Below are 12,937 nucleotides of genomic sequence, written 5' to 3'. Positions count from 1 at the left end.
TATAAAAACAACAAGAAGAAATTTCCTCATGAAAAGTTGAAAAAGACAGTCTCGCTTTTCTGTTTCGATGGCTTCAGGGCCCCGAAGCTTGTGTGGTCAAATCCAAACAGCGCCTGCAGCTTGGGACACGCGGTCCCCTCTCTCTGGGTCTCCTGGTTCTCTGGGTTTTCCCTCTGGCCAGGACCACATCGCTGCCTGGATTCAGGGCTGCCCTGTCCCTTCAGCCCCACTGCTAGCATCCCCGCAGCCATCTGGCAGGGAAAGGCACCCCGATCTTATCTCCTCCTTCGCTGGCAGGCTCAGCTCCACAAAAATAACTTTATCTGGAAATAAAATAAGGCAGCGAGTGTCCTGGCTGTCCTGTGCCCCGAGGGGGTCTCACTCGCGAGACTGCGCCTGCACCCCCTCCTGCGTGGCCATGGAGTTGATGAAGTCACCGGCACTTGGGGGCTTTGGGACCTCCTGGGGCAGCTGAGACACCCGGTCCACTCATCTCTTTCTGTATTTGGATGGCGGATGGCTCTGGTCCCCGCACCCCGCCCTTCCCGGGGCAGGAAAAGGGCATGCCCCTGTAGCGGCCCCGGCTGCATTTGCGTCACCCAGGAATGTTCTTTTTCTGGCTTGAGCTCTGGCATCGGCGGCCGAGAGGCTCCAGGAAAATCGTAAACCGTGCTGAATGGCACCGTGGTAACAGTCGGTCCCCACGGAGCACACTTGTGAGTTGTCTTATGTCAGGATGAACTTGGCTGGGAAGCTGAGGCCACCAGCTGTGTGTGCACGTTGGCTCTCTGGCTGAGCAAATCTGGAACAAGTGTCCTCTCCGTCCTCCTCGCGAGGGTCATCTCGGGCCGCCCCTCACAGAACTGCCCACCAGCCCAGCCAGAACCTTTCTTCCCAGGCTCACTTGGGGGGGGGGGGTTGGGTGTGTCACACCCAGGAAACACTCGGTGAACACGAACTTGGCCCCAGCTCTGCCACAGAAAAGCTGTGAGACCTTGGGTGACTCACTTCACCTCTCTGAGCTCCAGTCTCTGAGCTTCAGCATTCCTGTCTGCAAAATGGGGGGACGGGGTGGGGTTAGCCGTTCTCTATGTCAATTAACTATTTGAAACAGGAGTTTCAACTACAGCCTGTCTGAGGAGAACACAGCCCTCCTCAAGTCATCTTTCCACTGCTTTGGAACACACCGCCACATTCGAGGATAAGTGTTTAAACTGTCAGTTTGCCAAGGCTAGCCCCTGCTACATACTGACAGGTTCTTAACTGAATCTAGTATCCTGGTCAATGTCTACCAGTTGTCAACCATTCATCTTTTTAGCATACCTGTCAGTCCTTTGTAAATCTCTCCAATGATCAAGCTCTCCTTTCGTTGTTCCTGAGACTCCCCTGGAGACCTGGGGTCAGAGCCTTCCAGGTCCCTGGAGACCTGGGGTCGCACGCAGCCTTCTAGGTCTGGTCTCACACAGGCTCAGGGGTAAGTGGTGTCTGAGGCCATGAATGACGGTTGTTTGCACAGCCAGGGAGCTCTTCATCCTTGAACCCTGAAGCTTTGGCAGAAAACCCCAACCATGAGGGACAGACAAGCCGCCCCCTTCTCACACACTCTGAGAGTACCAATCCCTGGCAGACATGTGCCCCAGTTCCCACCACCTCTCTGCACTCTGGGGCATCACAGGATACCTGCATTTTATTTATTAATGTTAAAGTGACATCCCCCTGGGCGAGGGATGTGGCTCAGGCAGAGCCCTCGCTCAGCATTCGGGAAGCCCAGAGGTCCACGCTACCATCATATAAACCGGCTGTGCTGACACACCCCGGAGACCCCAGCACTCAGGAGGCGGCGGAACCAGGAAGATCAGAAGTTCTTGGATGAACAGGAATTCAAGGCCAGCCTGGGCTACATGAGACCCTAACCTACCTCAAGCAACCTTTTTAAAGTGAGAAATTAAAAATGGTGCTCTTGGTATCCACAGAGAAAATACACTAGCACCTGCCCATCTCTGCCTTCATTATCTCTCTCAGTGTTGGGGTGACAGGCTAGCTCATCTCCTCTCTCTGTTCCTGAGCCCCGGCCATAGTGGAGCACAAGCCACAGGAGCCCAGGGGTGCTGCTGCTTAAAATGAAGAACCGAGAAGAAAGGGCTTGCTCTTTCCTTCTCACCCCTCCTCCTCTGGTTCTAACTTTTCTTTTTCAGTTTGTGTGTGTGTGTGTGTGTGTGTGTGTGTGTGTGTTATGCTTGGTCTGAATGTGGTTTGTGTGATGTGTATGGTGTGTGTGTGGGTGTATGATGTGTGTGTATGGTATCTATTGTGTGTGTGTGTGTGTGGTGTATGGTATGTGTGTTGTGTGTTGTGTGGTGTGGTCTGTGTGTGGTTTGTGTGGTGTGTATGGTGTGTGTGTGTAGTGCGTGTATGGTATCTATTGTGTGTGTGTGTGTGTGTGGTATATGGTATGTGTGTGGTATGGTCTGTGTGTGTGGTCTGTGTGTGGTTTGTGTGGTGTGTATGGTGTGTGTGTGTGGTGTGTGTGTATATGGTGTTTGTGGTGCATATGATGTGTGTATATGGTGTGTATGTGGTGTATGTAGTGTGTGGTGTGTATGCTGTGTGTAGAGTGTGTATGATGTGTGTGAGGTGTGTATGGTATATGTGCCTATGGTATATGTGGTGTGTGTGTGTGTGTGTGTGTGTGTGTGTGTGTGTGTGTGTGTGTGTGTGTACAAGTGCATGTGCATGTGGAAACCAGAAGAGGGTGTCAGATGCCTTGAAGCTGGACTCGCTGGCAGCTTTGGGCTGCCTCACTGTGAGTGCTGGGAACTGTATCCTGGTCCTCTGCAAGGGTAATGCATGTTCTTAACCACTGAGCTTTCTGGCCAGCCCTCACCTCCTCTCTGAGTGATAATGGAGCGGATTTTCTTTACATAGTTTCTATGTTAAATCTGGGGGTCCTGTGGTTTCAAGTTTCCCAGAGGTCTGAGGACGACTCGGTCCTGCCAGAACCAACCAAGTCATTTACTTTAAAAGCACATGACCTTCCCAGAGCTGGTCCTGAGGGGCTCTCTGGGTGTGGGAAACACAAGATTTTTTGTGTTTCAGATGAAACCCAAGAGTTTGCTGACCTACCTGGGACTCACCTTGTGCTGAGATGGGGGCTCCCTTGCGCACCCTGGTGGTGAGATGTGCATGCCTGTGGTGGCCTCTGTGGATCTGGAGGGGACTTCCTGCTGAGGTCTGAGGCAGGTCAGAGGGTGCCATCCACATCAGAGGGAGAGCAGCTGACCCTGCGGTTTACAGCCCTGTGCACCAGCTCCCATGGTCTCACCCATCTCCCTAAGGCGTCCCCTCTTTATGACCGAGAAGCCTGTGCCTGGGGTAGGATACCAGGAAGTGAGCCCAAAGTCTCCACTGTCCAAGTCCCCCAACCCTTCCCCAGCTCAGAGGTTCTCAGCAGCACAAGGGTTTGTCCACACCTGGCACATGCGAGGGTCTGGGTGGAGGGAACCTCAGGGTAGTTCCTGTCTGTCATACCCGGAGTGCAGAGGGACGAGGTGTTGTTGGTGCTAAGTGACCTTGCTCTGCCAGCTTGTCCAGGAATCGAGTTTCACCCTGTGAAGGGTGGGAAGAGATTGGAGAGAAGTGGGAGGAGTTGAATCACATTGGGAGCAGCATGTGCCAAGGCCCTGTGGCATGCCTCCCCTTGCATGCAGCTAAGGCAGAGGCTGCCAATGTGAGGCCAGGACTGCAGGGCTCAGGTTGATGGCGTACTGAGGTGGGGTCTATGAGCCCCTTATCACTGAAGGAAGGTCAGGGTTTGACATCATCCAGTCTGTTTTATTTTCCTACGTGTAATATCTACTTGTGATTGAGAGAGAGAGAGAGAGTGCAAGTCCCCCTCCCCGAAAAAAAAAGACAACCCATCTTCTTCCAGCTTTAGCTCCTCCCCACAGTGTCATCCCCTCATCCCCATTCCCACCCCTACCCGGTCAGGATACCTTCCTGTCTGTCGGTTCCATTTCCCCAAACCTAGAGAATCCCTCACTGGGTAAGTCCGTGAAGGAACACACTCCTATCTCCTCCCCATCCAGAAAACTCCAGATTAGACACTCAGCACCAGTAGAGCATCCAGCAGCAGTCTGACAAGTGGGCATGCTGGAAAGGGCACCTGATGTATAAGTAGGAGTGCCACTTTCCCAGGAGGTCAGAGAGGAAAGAGATACCCACTTGGCATTCAGTACCTGCAGCCATGCTTGGCCTGGCGAAGCAGCTCGGGCCGTAGGCTCTCTCCAGGCTATCTCAGAGGCTCAAGGCTCGGAGTTGGGTGGGTGGGTGGATGTTTTGTGAGAGAATGGATAAATGGTGGGTGGGTAGATGTATGGATGAGTGAGTAGCTGGGTGGGAGGATAAATGGCTCGGTAAGTAACTGGCTTGGTGATCTATGGGTAGAGTGATAAGGGAAAGTCTGTGTGTGTTCATGCATGCATGCATGAATGAATGCATGAATGCATGAATGAATGAATGAATGAATGAATGAATGAATGATGAATGAATGAATGAATGGGGTCAAGAGATGAGTGGGAAGGCTGAGGGGTAGACAGATGAGCCTCATCCCAGGCACCATCCTGCGGTGGTGGTGGTCCATTAAGGTTTCCATTGTGACTGCCAGAGAAGAGTTCTCTGGAACCACCTGCTCATCATGAGGAGGGGACAGTCTTTAGTGTCCCCTCACTTCTGAACCCATGCTCTCCTCTGCTTGCCGGCATCCATTCACACAGAAACCCCAAGGTGCCAGGGCTTCCAGGGCAGCACTGTGTTAAAAGAGAAACAGCTCCAGAGCCTCTAGAGACTGGGGGAGAGGAGGGAGAAGCTCTACATGATGGCCATTGCGACAGGGACAGCCAGAGTGGTGGAGGTTTAGCACAAAGAGGAGCCACACTTCCCACCTGGCAGGTGTCCTGCTTTGAAGGGGAGCTCCCCAAAGCCTGGGGTTGCCCCAACTGGGCCAGGCCATCCCCCAAACCTGGAGTTTCCAACACCAGGGTGCCCTGCATCCCGGATCAGCTGACCCCACTGGAGGAGGAAGCAGATGGGAGGTGAGAGAGAATGGAGGGCCAGCTAGAGGCGTGTATAAAAGGCTTTACTCTGACCAGGGGCTTAAGGGAAACAGGGTGTTTTTAAACCTCAGGTCTAGGGGATGCTCGCTGTGGTCCCCAAGGTCCTGTGCGTTGGAAGGGATGGACCTTTGTCTCGAAGACATCGGAGTCGGAAACATGACAGGAAAAGACATTCCCAGGAGAGCGTCTATTCATGTCCATCGGAAACCGGCCGCCAGCCACCGGCCCAGAGTGTGAGGGACGGCAAGGGTGGAGGCTCACGCTGGGAGTTCACTTAGTCATTCAGCAAACAGCTCGTGCCTCCCACGCTCTACCAGGGATAGACAGACAGCGCAGGCATAAAGGTCAGTGCGTCCCGTGCCCAGGAGGAAGTGTGTGGGGCTGGTGGGTTGTTTTGCCTTAGGAAGATGGTGGCAGCCTCTCTGGGCAGGTGGCTTCTACATGGCACCTGAAGGTAGGCGTGGCCACAGCAGGGGTCTCTGGGTTTCTGACTTCCTGAACAGGTACGGATGGCTCTGTGACTGTGTAGGGAGTCTTCAGGGACAAGGGGAGGCAGAGTAAAGGAAACGAAAGCTGCAGCAGAGGCCAGAAGGGAGCAAGAAGGTCTTCAGCATCTGCCCAAACCTGGATGTTGGCCTTCAGGCTCCTGGAGCCCTAAGGAACGAACCTGTGTTCTTTAAAAATCTTCTAGTCTTTCGAGAGCCTGTGTTTATCGACATATTTAAATATATTCACGTTCACTCGAAGATATCCATAAGTATACGTACTTCTATCATTATTTTAACAGATGGATTTTACATTGCGTGATGACTTTATACAACATATAAAATAGCATGAACTTATCGGAGGTGGAAGCAGGACAGAGGTTCGAAGTCAGCCTAGTGAGTTCCAGATCAGCCTAGACTACATGGGCTCCTGTCTCAATAAACCACACACATCTATGCACACATGCACACTCTAGGAATTAATACACATCTAATTTTCAAGGATGACGACTTGGAGCCCCTTCTGGGCCGTGTGCAGGGTGGGGTTAGTGTCTCATTCCAGTTGTGGCCCCACGGAAAGAGTCACAGCCCCTCCTAAGTTTCTCTCAATGATTATAGGATGTTGTTCCTATGGAAGCCAGAGATCCGCAGCTCTACCCACCTTAGCACAGCCAAGTGTCTTTCTCAGGCACCCTGCAAGCTCTGGTGACTTATGGGTATCCTTGCAAGCTCTGGGTAGTGTCCCTAAGAGAAGATGGGATACTTGGCTTTCAGTTTCCTCTCAGGGAGATGGACATGTCCTTCCTGTCACCCCCAGGGCCCCTTTGCTTTTTTCCTCTAACTGCCTGTTCCCAGATGCTGCACCCCAACACCTGGTGGGAGCTTCCTTTAGCCCTTGCCTGGTGGGTTTAGACTGGCAGTAATATTTTGGCCATGGGCATGAGTACCAGAACCATGTGGGAACCCTGGATGCTGGGCTAAGTGTCTTCCTGGCTCTGACCAGTTCTCCAAGGGATACCATGGTGTGTGTGGAATGACCTGATCATGTCCCATAAAGAGATGAGCATCCAGGAAAAATGTAGATCATAGGTGGGTGCTTGACATTTTAGCACTTGGGAAGTGCATGCAGAAGGACCAGGAGTTCGAGGCCAGCCCCAGACACATAAAACTGTCTCAAAACAGCCTAACAATAGCCACCATTTGTAGATTCTGTGCATACTTGTCGGTATTCTTACTAACGGCAACAGTGACCTTTGCAATGTGTTTCTTGCACAAATGTAAGGGCTGGATTCCTTTCCTAGCCACAGCCCCTTGGCACACATTGGAAACCCAGCAAGGCAGCCTCCTGCCGAACTGCTCAGATGAGCACGCCCCTGGGGAAGAAGGCAGTCCTAGCTCATGTGTCCTCCCTCTGCTAGCTGTCCTGAGACTGTGCACAGACCCTTGTGGGGAGCTGGTGTCCGGGCTCTCCAATGCTGTTTGCTTAGTTCTCTCTGTGCTGTTCTTTCTCCTCGATACTCTCCTGTATGAACCCCACACACCCAGCCTGTTGTGGGGGCTCCTGTGATCTTAGCTGATAGAAGCAATATGGTCAGACTGTCCTTCTACCCCCACACAAGAAGAACTGTGGGTCCCCTGGTTGGTGATGTAGGGGGAAACTTAGGACTCTGTGGCCATCAGAGACCCACTAACTGGCCATGTGACCCAGCGAGCTACAGGATGGCTGGGCATGGGGAGAGGCCTTGGGTCTTCTATGCTGACAGACCTATAAGACTCCCAGTGACATCTATGGCATCATACAAGAGATTTGGGTGACTTTAATGTACACCCAGAGAGGAACTGGAGAGTTAAGCTGCTGATCATTTAACCTTTGAGAGAGGGTGATGATTCTGGCACATATGGCACCCATATATGAAGGGTCCTTGGACATAGGCAGGGGAACAGCCAGACATGGAGACTGAGTCCACTCACCGTGTCTGCAGGAACCAGGAACGCTTACAGGGACCTAAGACACATCATAGACATGTCCTTCTCAGTGGACCCCTGTCTGCTTAGAGGAGGTGCAGTGGAATTGACCCTGTGGAGGACAACTAGAGTCCTCCCCCAGCCCTGCTGCTCCTCTGAGGGGCATAAACAGGAGGGATGTGGGATCCTGCAGGCTTTGGCAATAGTCCCCCCCCACACACCCCCCACCATAGCCATGGGAGAGTCGAGGAAGCCTTGAAGGAAGCAGGGGACTGAGGGGAGAACTTTCCATGGTGAGCAGAGGGTGGAGAGCTAATAGAATCCTACATTCCATTTCAGGGAAAAAATGCTATAAAAATACGGTCTCTGGAAATCCCTCTGCCCCACCGTCTGCATCTGGAGGTGGGCAGGTCACCTCCTCACGCTCAGCACCTCCTAGTAGGGATGGACTTCCCCGGATACTTTCAGGAAACCCGGCAGAAAAGGCCACCAAAGGACATAGAGCCTGGCGGCTGAACTCCTTGGCAAAGGCCTTGTTAGCGAGGTCTCCAAACCTCCTTGGATTTTCACAGGAAATTAAAATGCAAGAGATCAAGGGATCTGCCCAAGGCCACCGGTCACAATGGCGTTTCCCCAGCCCCGGGGTTTCCAGGCAGTTGCTGTCCTGAGGAGCCAAGCATTTCTCCTCCAAACTTACACTCAGTCAACACCAGGGCCCAGCCACCCTCACCATCTTGTGGTCAGAATTATATTGTGACACTAGCTAGAGTCAACTCTCAACTGGACAGTATCTAGAGTCACCTGGGAGATGGGCCTCTGGGTGTGCCAGCAGGAGATTACCTTGATTGTATCAATTATCGTGGGAGACCCTTCTTTGCTGTGGGATTTAATCTCTCACGTTAATTGATATGGATTAATTGAATAGTATAAAATGAGGTGGGGGCAGCGCAACATCGGCACTCGATTCTTTCTGCTTCTTGACTGTGGATGACGTCACCAGCAGTCTCTCTCCTGCAGGCTCCGCGGACCAGACCCTTGAGCCGTGAGCTGAATATACCTCTCTCCCTCAGTTGCTCTGTCAGGTTATTTATTCCCGGCAGCAGGACAGGAAGCTACGGCAGACAGACATACTGGAAAGCAAAGGCAGCAAAGGGTATCGCAGCCTGTGAGGTTAGAAATGCCAGGTCGCCTGCAGGACAGGAAGTGCCATGGTTGTACTGGCTGCTTTTGTGTGTCGACTTGACACAAGCTGGAGTTGTCATGGAGAAAGGAGCCTCCCTTGAGGAAATGCCTCCATGAGATCCAGCTGTAAGGCATTTTCTCAATTGGTGATCAAGGAGGAGAACCCAGCCCATTGTGTGTGGTGCTGTCCCTGGGCTGATGGTCTTGGGTTCTATAAGAGAGCAAGCTGAGCAAGCCAGGGGGAGCAAGCCAGTAAGTAACATCCCTCCCTGGTCTCTGCATCAGCTCCTGCCTCCTGACCTGCTTGAGTTCCAGTCCTGACTTCCTTTGGTGATGAACAGCCATGTGGAAGTGTAAGCTGAATGAACCCTTTCTCCCCAACTTGATTCTCGATCATGGTCTTTTGTGCAGGAACACAGACCCTGACTAGAACAATGGTCATTTTTGGGTAAGCCTGGGCCGCCAGAGGGGAGTCCTTATGCCCTTCTCTTTCAGTAGCTGGCATGCTACCTCATGGGCTTCCAAGGCGGCTGTATCCCAAGCTGGGTCCTTATTCCTTGGGGACTGGTCTCCAGGCCGAGCTGGCCTCTGGCCATGTCATGCTACACTGCGCACGTGCTGGGAACTCAGACTCGGCCTTGTTTGCCTGGATTCTCTCCTTGAAGCAAGGACTCTCCTCTGAGAAATTTAGGGACCTTCCAGCTCCCTTTGTAACGAGAGGCATCTGCCTGGAAACTGTTTACCTCTGATTCTGCCTCGGGATGCTCTGGAATCTCCGTTTCCATGGAAACACAGGTTGCTGGGAAGGGGTCCTCTGGTGGTGACTTGCCTGCAGGTCACAGTTCACAGGGATGGCTTCTGCCTGAATAGGTCCTCACTGGGGCGGGATGGGGGTTCCCCAGGTACCTGACACGGGAACTTCAGGGACAACCGGGGTTAGATACCACCTTCCACAGGCTGGGCTGTGGCCCCGGTGAACCAATTCACAGATTTGGGATCCGCTCTGCTCACCCACAGGAGTGGTGTACACCAATGGGGACATACTTTGTCAGCATCTGGGCGTATCTAAGTTCTCTGAGTGTCTGGAGCGGAGATATTTAAACTTCTTAAACTAGAAGGGAGTGGCAGGGATCTTTGGGGTGACGGAGAGCTCTGAAATCCCCCATTCCTTTGTTTTCTAGGCACGTCATCCATTAGAGATGTTCTGAGTATACTTTTCCATCTTTCCAGCTAGCCCAAAAGAAAACAGATGTAAGGAACGAAGCCAGCCGCCCTGGATGGGTTCCTCCCTGGCCTCAGGGTATGCTTTTCTGTAGGGCAGGAAAGGGGTGAGATCTAGTGCCCTGAACATCTGAGGATGCCAGGAATGGGTTGGAAACCTCTGCCTGCTCCTCACCACACAGATGAGGGGTCCTCCAGGATCCTACTTCCAACACCAAGGATGCCAGCCCCCTCCAGATCCAGTTACCTGAGGTCATCGCAGCTTTGGCTAAGTCCCCAGATGACTGTCCACATCTATGCTGGAAAGCATTCTCCTCAGCACATGACCCAGCTATCAGCTGAGGGTCTGGGTTGGCTCTGCCCTGACTCCATAGCGGCTTGAGTGCAGAAGGACCCAGCCAAGCTGCTTTGTGGTCTCACTTTGCCGATGGCTATTAGGAGAGTTACAGTAATCACATCTTCCAACATGGTGGCCGTGGCCCGTGCTGCCTGCAATGCTGTGAGTCACTGGCCCAGCTGGGCTGGCCGCCACTGCCAGTGACCCACAGAACTTGTTTGGAGAGAGGAACTGGATTAACGTGTAAGACTGCCACTGAGCTGGTGAAGCTGGTAGTTCCCAGGCGGCCCACCCACCGCCCCCTCCCAGAAGACTTCAAGCAGGTCCACTTCACACTGTGCCTGACCGTAAGAGCAGCGAGGATTAGGGACGGCACAAGAACCCCTCTCCACTCCTGTAGACAAGAGCCAGAGAAACAGGAGCCGTGGGCTCAACTTGTCCTGTCCATTTAGTGCTGACCGCTGCTCATGCCTCCCAGGAACACACGGGTATCATTTAGATGAATGTGAGGATTGCACTCATGACAGAAGTTCTCTAAGTCACCTGTAGGGTCTACATGCATCGGACCTGGGCTCTGTCTCCTGCTAGGGGTGCCTATCTAAGGGGTGGGGTCAAGACACTAAGTGGAAAAGCAACAGTAATAATATACTGGGCAGGTAGGGAGGCCAAAAGTTGCCTGGGACAAAGTGTCTTGAAGGCTGGTTGAGAGGGAGAGAGCATCAAGTGGGGCCTGAGGCTACACACATGCACATGTGTGTGTGTACATGTATGAACAGGCATGTGTGTTGAGTACGCACATGTGTGTGTGCTGGAACCTAAACCCTGGAGCTCCATGCACACTGGGCAGACACTCTGTCCATCGACCCACACCCAGGCACCTTGGCCAGTGAGCAGCATGCACAAGTGTCCCCAGCAGCCTGGTGTGCAAGAGAGCCCTGCCTGGCTTGTGTGAACTGTCACCAACTTCTGCTGCTAGCTGACAAGGAAAATGGAAAGGCAAGTCACACTAGCTCCTTAAAGCCTTGCTTGTGTGGGTTGGCAGGCCCTGGAAGGGCTCATGGACTAACACAGAAGTAGAGGAAGCCATTCCTCCGGGGTGCTTTCCCTTTGAGCCTCCAAGGCAGTTACAAAAGTCGTGGTAGAAGGGATGAGCCAGTTTCTATGACCACTGAGGAGTGAGGTGTAGAGCTGTCAACCAAGAGTTAAGGCTGCCCCCTTCCTGCCCTGATGGCTGGGGCGGGGGCTGAGGAATGGTGGTAGAAACAGTTGTGAGGGGCAGATGAAGGTAGCAGAGCTGTCTCAGTCACATCTTGTGCTAACTAGTGTTTTAGCTCCAGTCCACAGGGGAAACTGAGTCTCAGCAAGTGTGGGAATCACTTGGCTGTTTCTTTCCTGGAGGCCCTGACAAGTGACTCAGGTTAGGAGCACTTGCTATTCTTGCAGAAGGCCCAGGCTCGATTCCTAGAATCCACACGGTGGCTCACAACTGTCTGTAGCTCTAGTTCTAGGGGATCTGACACACTCTTCTGGCCTCCGTGGGCACCAGGCATGCCTGCAATACAAGGGCATATACTCAAGAACACACACACACACACACACACACACTCACACACACATGCACACACAGACATACACACACAGACACATACAGACACACAGACACACTCACACACACATACACATGCACACACACAGACACATGCAGACACACACAGACAGACACACAGACATGCACACAGATACACACATTCACATACATGCTCACACACATATGCATATACAGACATATACACTCACACACACATACATATGCACACACACAGACACATGCACACACAGACACATGCAGACACACATACTCTCACACACATGCATGCACACACACAGACACACACTTACATACACACTCACACACATACGCAGACATGCACAACTGACACACATACTGACACACACATATACATGCACACACACAGACACAACACTCACACATATGCACACAGACATACACACACACTCACACACATATACACTTATGAATGCACACACTCATTCACACATACACTCATACACACATATACACATGCACACACAGACATACACAGGCATACACACACACGCACACACACATATGCATGCACACACACAGACACACAGACACACACACACACACACACACACACACACACACACACCTATCCTCCTATCCTCATCCTCCTTTGAGGCCCTTGAAGAGCAGTTCTCACTCGGCACACAGCTCTGTTCATCTGAGGGGCTCAGTCCAAAGCAGACAGGAGTGGGGCTTGATGTCCCAGGGATAGTATTCAGAGTGGCACCTGCTGTGTCAAAAGAATGGCTTCCATGTAGGCTCTGGTGATAGGCTGGAATGCGTGTGTACCCAGCGGCCTTCTCCTTTTTCCATATTTAGTCTCCCCCGCCCCTCTCATGGCAAATTGTGTAAGTGGTTTTGATTTATGCCTCCTTCGCCTTTCCTACTAGGAAGCTCTGAGGTGATTTATGGACTCTCGGGAATTGCATGCAGCTTAAGTCAGGAACGCGTGTCTGAATTCATCCTCCTTATATCTGGTACCAGCAGAGGACAGGGTACAGGTGACCGGTAAACAAGTACCCCTAAG

The 12,937-nt window shown here is 52.3% G+C and overlaps 1 long non-coding RNA gene across 1 annotated transcript in view; it reads right to left on the bottom strand.

The window, feature by feature from the left end:
- LOC120098591 (uncharacterized) overlaps positions 1 to 10,478 on the bottom strand; it is a 10,911-nt gene extending 433 nt beyond the window's left edge. The window contains exons 1-5 of the long non-coding RNA XR_015644226.1: positions 10,212 to 10,478; positions 3,471 to 3,606; positions 3,135 to 3,367; positions 1,324 to 1,547; positions 1 to 1,051 (exon numbers count right to left, since the gene is read on the bottom strand). The exon at positions 1 to 1,051 is cut by the window's left edge and continues 433 nt beyond it. This is a non-coding gene — a long non-coding RNA (uncharacterized LOC120098591). The remainder of the gene's footprint in view (positions 1,052 to 1,323; positions 1,548 to 3,134; positions 3,368 to 3,470; positions 3,607 to 10,211) is intronic.
- Positions 10,479 to 12,937: the final 2,459 nt, after the last annotated feature.

This window comes from Rattus norvegicus, chromosome 19 (assembly GCF_021556685.1).
Source record: "Rattus norvegicus strain SHRSP/BbbUtx chromosome 19, alternate assembly SHRSP_T2T, whole genome shotgun sequence".
Lineage (NCBI taxonomy): Eukaryota > Metazoa > Chordata > Mammalia > Rodentia > Muridae > Rattus > Rattus norvegicus.
This window is presented reverse-complemented; position numbering and strand designations above follow the sequence as displayed.